This window comes from Sminthopsis crassicaudata, chromosome 3 (genome assembly GCF_048593235.1).
Source record: "Sminthopsis crassicaudata isolate SCR6 chromosome 3, ASM4859323v1, whole genome shotgun sequence".
NCBI classification, from domain to species: Eukaryota; Metazoa; Chordata; class Mammalia; order Dasyuromorphia; family Dasyuridae; genus Sminthopsis; species Sminthopsis crassicaudata.
This window is the reverse complement of record NC_133619.1, coordinates 229,013,041-229,025,201: the sequence shown is the minus strand read 5'-3', so window position 1 is coordinate 229,025,201 and position 12,161 is coordinate 229,013,041.

Sequence of the window (12,161 nt, the reverse complement as noted above, 5' to 3'; positions counted from 1 at the left end):
ATCCTTAAATTAATTGCAAAGTGCAAATTAAAAACAAAGTGTATTCTTTATTGTTAACCATCTTAGCGACTCTCTCTAATTATATATACATATATATATATATATATAATCATTATATATATATATATATATATATATGTGTGTGTGTGTGTGTGTGTGTGTGTGTGTGTGTGTGTGTGTGTGTGTGTGTAAAAGTTTAGAGAAACAGGTTTGAAGTCAGGAAGATTGGTCAATTCTGACCAATATATGTTCATGGACAACACCTTAAGTAGACTTATACTTGAAGGAAACTAAAATTCCTTCCTATTCTTACAATGTATGAATTGCGGGTTTTTGTTTTTTTTTTTTACTTATTTGGGCTGAAATTTCAAAATAAAAAACAAATCTGCTCATAGATTAGCTTGTGAATAGTAAACACTTTAAGAAATATACTTTAGGCAATAGATATTTTATAGGAAAACAGTTGCCTAAATAAGAAAATACATGAGGACATTTAAAAAATATGAACTTTAACATAAATGAAATGGTTTGAATGAATGAAAAATAATGAATTATGCAGCCAAAGGGGTCATCTTGAACGACTTTTTGCTTGATAAATGAAACATTTCCATGACACCCCTGGCAATTTTTTTTCTTCCACTTTATTCTTAAATATCTTCAGTAATAGGCAATTCACCACTCCTGTGAAAACAATCTATTTAAAATTAATGATAGTAACCAGCATTTGTACATCACATTAAGGTTTGCGAAGCATTTCACAACTTTTATCTAATTATATCCTTGCAACAACCGTATAAGTGCTATTATTTTTCCCACTTTACAGATGAGATAACTGAAAAACACAGAGGCTAAAGACTTATCCAGAGTCACTGAGTTAGGATTTGACTTCAGTTCTTTCAGATTCTAGATCCAGTGTCCTATCTACTACATCACTTAATTGTCTAATTTCCTAAAATCTCTGTTTATGCTCATATACATAGAGATGAAAGAGATCTCAGAGGCAATCTAGTCCAACTTGCTCATTTGACAAATAAGGCAACTGAGTCAGCTCAGGGAAGTCATTTGACTTGCCCAAATCACTAGTAGGCATCTATATTGAGTTTTGAACTCAAAAGTTTTTGAATTAGGAGGCTTTGTTCTTTCTAATACACACCAATAGACTCCCTTATTTTTAATTATACCTAATTCTTTTTCTCTGAAATTTCCTATGTTTGTCATTCAGGAATAAGCAAAAGAAGTCAAATTAATATCTCTTTAGTATGACAGAACTTCAGATATTTGAATACCAACCTCTGTCCCCAATTTTCTCTTCTTAAGGATAAATAAATATCCTTAATTGCTTCAGATGGTCTTCTTACATCATGATTTCAAGTCCCTTGTTCTCTCTGCATCTCTTCTCCAGGATAAACATACTTACTTCTTTCAAATGGTCTTCATAGAAAATATCTTCTATAAATATCTGATTAAAATATTAATAGAAAAGAATGAAACACTTAGTAAACCCAAGTGATGCATACAAACAGACTAGTTAAAATAGGGATTAATATTAAACATATTCTGAAAATTCATGGAAAACTCTAAAGGACCAAAATATCTGTGATGCAGGTTGAATAATGAGTTGCTATCATATTCCATTCCATCAAACATACTCTTGACGTGTTTAAGTATTATATCAGGAAGAAAACAGGGCTATAAAGGAAAAACATTTAGTAGTATGACAGAGTTTATATGGTTTTAATCCTTCTTTCTTCTTACATCATATTGGTCTTTGCCTGATAATGGTTTTCAGATTAATTTGAGGTAACATTACTCTTATCTTTTCCTTAATGGTTTTATGACTTAACTCACTCTTTTTTGTCTATAGCCCTGAACTCTCCTAATGCTATCCCATTGCTTCAGATTTTTTTTCAATGGCTGCTTGGTTCCTGATACTTCCTGATACTATTCTTCCACTTATGACTCAATGATTTAATCCAAATTACATCATCTTGAAAAATCAAGTACTTTAATCCCAGTTTTTGGATGATGTCCTCAGGTAAACTTCCAAAATCTAATTTGATGTTAAAAACAAGTATAAAAGAAAAAAAAAAAAACAAAGATTGTTACAAGGAATAAATGGTCCTTTCTCTTTTATAAAAATCATATTTTCATTGTATATTTAAATTATAAAGTAGCAGTTACAGAATTCTGGAAATTGATTCCTTTCCATCCTTGAAGCTCCAGCTGCCATCATTCAAACTCCTTTCTCCACCTTCCATTGCCCACTCCCTTATTTATATTTCCCTCATGCCATTCTGCCATGTGCCAGTCTAAGGCTGCATATCCCTTCTTCTGTGTTCTCTTGAATGCCTAATCCATAAGTAATACACTTGCTTTCATCTTAAATCTTTTCCTTTCTCAATTCTTCTAACTTCTACCTTTCTATGAAATCTGCCTCCTTTTTGATGGCATAGATTTCTAGGTCATCCTTTTGGTTAGTGGTTTTATATTCACTCTTCTCTAGCATGATGTCATTAATTAAATTGGAAGAATTAGAATATATCTTATTTCTTTATCAGTTCTATTCTCTATACCACTATCACTAAGTAACTCCAATTTTGACATTTACTCAGTTCATACTTAACTATACAATCAAATTTCTGTTAGTTCCAGGACATTTCTCCACACACTCTATTTCTTCAGTGAGTTCAGTATCTGACTTACAGTGCTTCTTTACTCCTCTTTTTATAGGAAACGTTAGCATACATGTTGATACTCTGTTGAACACTAATCTTGCAGATGTTTAATTTGGTCACTTCTTTCAAATGATTGACTCTCCTGTTTCACCTTAACTAAACACCAAGATGGTCATATCTTTGATGTTGCTATCAGCTACAAATGTATCACTTCCATGTTTATGAGCTCTGAAATTCCTTCATCTGATCATAGACTGTTGCCATTCCACTTCTCCTTCTATGTTAAAACCCTAAATTTTGTTCTTTATCCTCAGTTGTGAGCTTCAGTTCCTCAATACCACAATTATTTCCCAGGTCACTACTATTACACTAGTTAAATTCTTTTTTGCTTTCTCTATACTGATCAATGTAATATAATGAACCAAGTAAATTATTCTGTCCTCTTCTCATTTTCTTCCCTTCTTATCCTGTCACTTATCTGATCTTTCCCAGTCTTAATCTTGGATTACTCTTACCATCTACTATCTTTCTTCATACTCATTCATTGCAGAATGAAACCAAGGAAAATAAAGAGACCAAACTGACTAGCCTCATTTAAAATTTGTTACATAATCTCAACTGAGACCTTACTGTGGTAAGGCAATCATTTTAGACTCTCCAAATTAACTCACCACCCTACTCACCACAATGTCTCATCTAAATTTTATCATCTTTCCTCAACCTACAACCTTCTCCTTCATTCCCCCTCTGAGCTGCTTAGTATATCAATAAAATAACATGAGGCCATTCACTGAGAATCTTCTGTTCCCTCATCATCATGTCTCATCATCCAAATGTCTTCTTCCACTGTCTCCTCCTTTACCTTTGTCATACTTAGAGGGGTAACTCTTTTTTGCCAAAGCTAGTTCCTTTATATGTAGAAATTATTTCATATCATCCCAACTTCTCCAGTAGATTATCCTATCACCCCTATTCTCTTAATTAACTCAGTTCTCTCCTTCTACATTTCCAATCCGGTTGTCTGAAAATATGCCTATGTATCTCTTATTCTCACAAGTTGTAATCCTCACAAGTTATTATTCCATTCTCTTCTCTTTTTGGCCAAATTCCTTGAGAAGGCTTTCTGTGATAGGTATATCCACTCTCTTTTCTTTCATTACCTTCTTAACTTTTAGAGTCTGGTTTCTGAGTTCATCAAACATCTGAAAGCCCTCTCTCCAAAGTTAATGATATCTTAACTGCCAAATTGAATAGCTAGTTCTCAGTCCTCCTCAGTTTTCTTTGCTGGATCTTCTTCCTAATCATATTTATTATCATTCATTTTTAAAAAATAAAGATCCATTTCATCGCTCTCCAATGAAAGAGCAAAAAAATAAAAATCCCCATTATAAAGAAATATAAGCACAACAGAAATATATATTTAAAAATTCCCATCTTGGCCACATCCAAAATAAAACAAATTTTTTTTAAATTATCTTTTGTTATGATTTTTCTTTTTTAAAATGATTCATATGGAAATATGTTAAAAATGATTGCACATGTATTACCTCTATCAAATTGTTTGCTGTCTTGAGGAGGGAAGAGTTAATAAAAAGGGGGAGGAAGGAAATTTAGAACTCAAAATCTTACAAAAACGAATTTTGAAAAACATTTTTACGTCTATTTGGGAAAATAATATAGTATTAAAATAAAATTTTTAAAAATGATTTAATCTGTATTTTAGGAAATCATTAAGTTTCTTCCAAAACCATCTCCTCTTCAGAATTTCATTATTACTCACTGGGCCGCCAAATTTTGATTTAAGTCATTCCTTACTTTCTTTTACCACCCCTAAATCTAATTTGTGGCCAAATTAACTGGTTTTACCTTTTCAACATCTCTTATATATGGCCCTTTTTCTCTTGTTATACCACCTGCATCCATTCAGGCTCTCATCACCTCAACTATTATTGCAATAGGTTTTTGGTTATTCAGTGTCAGATTTCTTCTTCTGGACTGTCTTCCACTCAGCTGTAAAATTGATCTTCTTAAAACATAGATTCAACCATGTCATTCCCCTACCCAATATATTTCAGTGGCTTTCATTTTCTCCAGGATCAAATAAAAAGTCTGTTTGGCATTCAAAATCCTTCAAAACTGGAAACACTTTCTGTCTTTTAACACCTTCCTTCTCTCTTAACTCTGTGATCCAGTAACACTGGTCTCCTTACTATTCCTTGCATAAAACAGTCTATGTTTTACTCCAGACATTTTCTCTTTCTGTCTTTCACATCTGAGATTCTTTCTCTCATCATCTCTACCATTTGATCTCTTTAACTAAAACTCTTATGTCTATGGGAAGCTCTTTCTACTGTCTCTTAGGGTTAGAAACATTTTTCCCATCTATGAGATCTATCCCGTCTGACGTTGCTTTCCATCTAATTTATAGTATTTGTACTTACAGCCCAACTAGAATGTTACCTCCATGAATTTGGTACCTGTTTTTGCCTTTCTTGTATTTAACCACAGTATTTGGCATATAGTTTCTTAATGAATTTTCTCCAATTCTTTAGTATTTCCTCTTCCTTCAAATACCTTGTAACCTCTCAATTATCTTAGAATTGTATCTCATAGAGGATAATTCCATTCCATGTACAGTTTTTAATATTGCTTATTTTGGTATCATTTTTACCTTTTCTCTAGGCACACCTGAGCTTTGGTTGTTATTACCTACATATGGTGCCTTTCTCTCCTTGGTGGTGATAAAAGCTTGTTATAAAAAAAAGAAAGAAATCTTTAGTATATTATTCTTCAGTTATTCTATTTGCTGTCCTCTTTCCATTTTCACTTTTTAATGTCCTTGAGAAAATTTGCCTTAATGTGTTCTTTCATCAAATATTACATAAAGTAGCTCGAACATAATAAATGGGGAATAAGTATTTGTTGACTGAGTGACTTTAAATGGATTTTACCCTCCACTGCTTCTCTTTGCTTTAGAAAGAAATGCTTATAACTTTTTATATGTTTCATCATAAGATTTTTAAAAATGAATTTATATTCCAAACAGGAATTTCTTTGATTGCCATATCTCTTCACTTGGCAAGTAAGGCAAACATGTTTTGCCAAAGGATCTTTTGGTCTCCTTGTTATGGCAATTAGTTTCCATTTGTTATATTTCTGCTTGAAATTATTATCTCTACTTTACCAACTTTTTATTAATAATGACTGTTTTAAATAAGTCAAGATCAAATTGTTTCATTGTATACAATACGTTTTTCTAAATTTTATTATTTCTCCTAGTTAGCTAGGAGATACATTATCTTTATCCTAATAATCTGATCATCTGCACCCTGGACAACTGATTTAAGAATTATTCCAATATCAGAAATGAATTATTTCCTGACTGTTATATAATCATTTTCATTTTTTCTATATTGTCTGAACATGCTCAATTCCAATTCAAATTTTTCAAAGAAAATACTAAGGATATATAATATTGCTTCAGATTTCATATCTCATCAAGTCATTTATTCAATCTCTGAATCACCATTTCTCTATTATTACTGACTTCCTGCCCTCCTTCCCAAACCTAGATTGTCACACTCCAGATTGGATTTAAGCACTGTACCTATAGACCCAGTTCTTCTAGAATTCAGATTCTATGTGTATTAATACAGATCCAGTCCTATTAACCCACTTATCTTTGCATCTATCTCCATAGGATCCAACACAATTGATTACTGATGAGGTAATAGGTAAACCGAGTCTTGTCAACCTGGCATTAACTCTATAAATATCTATTAAGTGCCTATTATATTCCAGGCTCTGGAATAACCCCTTAATCAGTAAAGGTATTAGGAGATAAATGATGTGGACAGAACCACTTCTCATGAATTGGTGGCAATTGTCTTGTGTCAAGTCTTAGCATATGGAATGCTTTATTTCATAGTCATTAGAAAATCATTTAATGACCAAAAGACTCAGAGATGAAAAGAATCTTAGAGATTACCTAATCTATTTCCCTAAGGAAAAGAGTGGAGGACAGCAGAAAAGGGACCTTCCAATAAAATGATTGTCTTTCTAAATCATGCAGGTAGCTAAGCAAGAATTAAAGTTAGGTCTTCTAATCTCAGTGTTCTTTCCACTGCACTTTGCTTCATTTACTTGCTATATCTCCTATGGAGACAAACTGAAAATAGCTTAACTTGAAGCCTTACTTTTCTCCCTCATCTGAATCAAAGACATTTTTTTATTTTCTCTTGTCAGCATGCCTAAGTTACCTGAGAGATTGTATAACTGAAGCTCAGGAAAGAATTAAATCAGCTATTTTGTAACCAAATCAATTTCCCCACTATATTTTTGCTTCAAGTTACTTTTTTTTTAATAATGCAAGATATCTTTCATATCTATAAAATTAAAGGAAAGGAGAAGCTCTTCAAAGTCACACCATCCATGGAGAAAACTTTTTTCTTAAATATGGAGATTATGGGGGTGGAGTCAAGATGGTGGACAGGGCACATGCTTCTTTCTAAACTTCTCCCTGGAACCCTCAACTAATTACCAAAATTAGCCTCTGAATTAGTTCTTCTAGAACATCAGAATTTGAGTATATTGGGTGTGCAGCAAACTACAGCATAAAATAATTTCAAAGATTGTCAGAAAAAGTCTGTTTTGGTCAGGGACTGAGGGAGGCCAGGTGTAGGATACCAGTACATATTGTGCAGAACAGAGTGTTGTGGTCTCCATGGGGTGGTGCACATTCTGCGCTGTGGAGAATCTACTGGGAGGACTCTAATGCAGTATTTGTCACTTTGCCCTGGTTGTAAGCCAGTAGATCATCAAAGAAGTTATAAAACATCCAACACAAAAACAAAAGGTAAAGAGTGTACCCTGAAGTGCCAGAGTCTCATGGGACCTGGCCACACACACCCAGCACTGGGAGTGAATCAGCATGATTCCAGCACAGCTGCTATTGCTCCTGCTGCCACTTCACTGATGCCTCTAAAGGAAGCTTGGAAACCTTCCTTGCCCTAAAAACAGATGCCAACCTTAAAAAAAAAATTAGTAAGGGAGCAAAGCCAAATCTAACTATACTTAGCTTCTATGGTGAAAGAAAAAAACTGATTTCAAACTCTGAGGAGACTTAAAGCAGATTGTCTCCAGATGAAGGCCCAAAGGGTGATATAACCTGGGTTCCCATCACACAAGGCTCTCCTAGAAGAAATGAAAAAGGATCTCAAAAGAGAACGAGAAGAAAAATGGGGAAAGGAAAGGAAAACTCTGCAAGAGGGTTTGGAAAAGGCATATAACTCATTAAAAGATAGATTTGACAAAGTGGAAAAAGAAAACACCTCCCAGAACAATAGAATTTGTGAAATGTAATAGATACAAAACTTCCAGGAAAATAGAATTTATGAAGTGGAAAAAAAGAAAATAGCTCCTTAAAAAACAGAACTTGTGAAATAGGAAAAAAAATCCATAGAACAAAACAACTCACTTAAAAACCCAAATGGACAAATACAAAAAGAAGTAAAAAAAAAAAAAAAAAAAAAAAAAAGTAAATGAAAAAAATGAAGAAAATAATTCACTAAAATCAGAATTGAACAAATGGAAATGAATGACTCAATGTGACATCAAGAATCAGTCAAGCAAAGAAAAAAAAATGAAAAAGTAGGGAAAAAAAATCTAAAATACCCACTTGGGAAAACAACTGACCTGGAAAATAGATCTAGAAGAGACAATCTAACGATTATTGGACTCTCTGAAAACTATGATGAAAAAAAGAGCCTAGACATTATTTTTCAGGAAATCATCAAAGTGAACTGCCCTGATGTCATAGAATCAGAAGGTAAAATAGCCTTTGAAAGAATTCACTGAACACCTCCTGAAAGAGACCCAACAATTAAAACGTTAAGGAATATTGTGGCTAAATTTCAGAACTATCACACCAAGGAAAAAATATTACAATCAGCCAGAAAAAAACAAACAAACAAACAAAAAAACAGTTCAAATACCGACCAGCCACAATAAGGATCACCCAGGATCTAGCAGCTTATACCTTAAAGGATTGAAGGGTCTGGAATCTGATATTTGGCAAGGCAAAGGAACTTGGAATGCAGCCAAGAATAAACTACCATGCTAAACTGAGCATTTTCTTCTAGGAAAGAAGATGGGCATTCAATGAAACAGGTGAATTCCATATATTTCTGACGACAAGACCAGAGCTAAACAAAAAATTTGATCTCCAAAAGAAGCATAAAAAGGTAAAAAGAACTCTTGAGAACTGTATTTATGCTATGGGTATACTTACAGAGTGCATGTATAATTTGATTTTACTGTTATAATATTAAAAATGAACAAGAGGTGGAAAGGGAATAGTACCAGAAAAAGGGAAAAGTGGAGATAATATGAGGGAAATTACATCTCACAAAGAAGCAAAGGAAACCTATTACATTTGAGGGAAATAAGGGAGGGGGGTGAACATTGTGTGAATCTTACTCTCATTAGATTTGGTTCAAAGAGAAAATAATTGACATGTTTGTTTTACAGAGAAACTTTTCTCACCTTATTGAAAAGAGAGAGGGGAAAAGCAAAAAGGGAAGGGGTAGGCTAAAGAGAAAGGAAAACAGAAATAGTAGGGTAAAGGTATAGGAAAGGGGGAGGGATTCTAAAAGGGGAGGGCTGCTTCAGACAAATGATGCTCATAAGTTAAATACTGGGGAGGAGGGAAAGGGGAAAAGGAAAAAGAAAAGTATAATATGAAAATAATAAGATGGCAGGAAATACAGAATTAGTGATTTTAATTGTAAATGTGAATAGAATGAACTCTGTCATAAAGCAGAAGCAGATAGCAGACTGGAATAAAAGCCAGAATCCCACAATATGTTGTTTACAAGAAATACATTTAAAGCAGAGTGATCCATACAGAGTAAAGGTAAAAGAATAGAGCAGAACATATTATGCTTCAGGTGAAGTAAAAAAGGGTAGCCATTCTGATCTCAGATCAAACAAAAGCAAAAACTGATCTAATTAAAAGAGATAAGGAAAGAAACCATATCTTGCTAAAGGGAACCATAGATAATGAAGCAATATCAATATTAAATATATAATGTACCAAGTGGTATAGCATGGAAATTCCTAAAAGAGAAGTTAAGAGAGCTACAAGAAGAAATAGATGGCAAAACTATAATAGTGGGAGATCTCAACTTTGCTCTCTCAGAAGTAGAGAAATCAAGCCACAAAATAAATAAGAAAGAAGTTAAAGAGGTAAATAGAATGCTAGAAAAGTTAAGTATGATAGATCTTTGGAGAAAATTGAATGGAGGAAAGGAGTACACTTTCTACTAGCAGGCATGGATCCTATACAAAAATTAACCATATATTAGGATATAAAGACCTCAAAATCAAATGCAGAAAAGCAGAAATAGTAAATGCATGTTTTTCAGATCACGATGCAATAAAAATTACATTCAATAAAAAGCCAGGGGAAAATAGGCCAAAAAGTAATTGGAAACTAAACAATCTTATCCTAAAGAATGAATGGATGAAACAGCAAATCATAGAAATAATAATTTCATCCAAGAGAATGACAATAATGAGACAACATACCAAAATTTATGCTATGCAGCCAAAGTGATAAGTGAAAATGCTATATATCTAGATGCTTACTTGCAGAAAACAGAGAAAGAGAAGACAAATGAATTGGGTTTGCAACTAAGAAAGCTAGAAAAAGAGCAAATTAAAAACCCCCAATCAAAGACAAAACTTGAAATTCTTAAGATAAAAGGAAAGATTAATAAAATTGAAACTAAAAAAAAACTATTGAATTAATAAATAAAACTAAGAAATGATTTTATGGGGAAAAAACAACAAAATAGATACACTTTTAGTAAATTTGATTAGAATAAGGAAAGAAAAAAATCAAATTGTTAGTCTTAAAAATGAAAAGGGAGGACTTTCCACCAATGAAGAGGAAATTAAAGCAATAAGTAGGAGTTACTTTGCCCAACTTTATGCCAATAAATTTGATAACCTAAGTGAAATGGATTACTATCTCTAAAAATATAGATTTCCCAGATTAACAGAGGAGGAAGTAAATTGCTTAAATAGTCCTATTTCAGAAAAAGAAATGAAGCTATTAATCAACTCGCCAAGAAAAAAATCCCCAGGACCAGATGATTTTACATGTGAATTCTACCAAACATTTAAAGAACAATTAACTCCACTACTATATAAACTATTTGAAAAAATAGGGAATGTAAAACTCCTACCAAATTTCTTTTATGACAAAGACATTGGAACTGATACCTAAACCAGATAGGTTGAAAACAGAGAAAGAAAATTATAGACCAATCTCCCTAATGAATATTGATGCAAAAATCTTAAATAAAATATTAGCAAAAAGACTACAGAAAATCAACTCCAGGATAATACACCATGACCAAGTAAGATTTATACTAGGAATGCAGGGCTGGTTCAATATTAGGAAAACTATTAGTATAATTGGCTATGTCAGTAACCAAATTAACAAAAACCATATGATCATCTCAATAGATGGAAAAAAAAAAAAAACAATTAAAACACAAGTCATGAGGGAGTGCATTCCAGGCTTGGGTATACAGGAGATGGATTGTTGTATGCACAAATTATTGAATAATCTAATAGGGCTGTAAAAAATAATATAGAATAGATTAAAAGATGCGATGATACTGAAAAAGAAAAATGGAACCAAATTTTGGAGGATCTTAAAAGCTAGAAGAGTCTATATTCTGTCCTCTAGCAAAAAAATAAAAGATAGACAGGCACACAGATAGAAAGACAAGTAGATAAAACAAAGCAAAGAAAACAAACAAAAACATTAGAGGGTCTTAAATAGGATGGTGGCATGGTCAAACTGTCACTATCTACATAAGGAATAAATCAAAGTGGTAGAGAGATTGGATCCAGGAGAAAACAAATAATGTTTAGATATTTTGAAAGTATTAAACTAGAGTATGACAGTTTAAATCTCACTAATACATACTTTTTCCTCCACTGCTACCACCATCTTTCTAGGGCAATCCTTCTTTATTTTGCTCCTGGACTATACAATAATAGCCTATTTTCCATGCCTCAAATATCTCTATTTTACACAATCCTTTAGTCAATTGTTAAAGTGAGCTTCTTCAAACCCCACTTTATGCAAGTCATCTTCCTCCCCTTGCAGTTCAATAAATTCCAGGAGCTTTCTAACACTTCCAAGTTGGAATGTACAATCTCCTGTAGGGAATTTAAGGATCTTCATAGTTTGGTCCCCTCCTGTTTTTCCAGTCTTCTGAGGTCTTTCTCTTTCTGTCCTCATCTCCATAAACCATGATGCACTCCACTGGCTGTCCTCCAAGCCTAGAATATTATATATATATTTTTTAATTTCTGCTTCCTGCATTCTTTGACTGCATCCAAATCCCAGATAAAATTCCACCTTCTGCAGGAAGCCTTTCCCTAACTTCTTTAATTCTAATTCTCTCT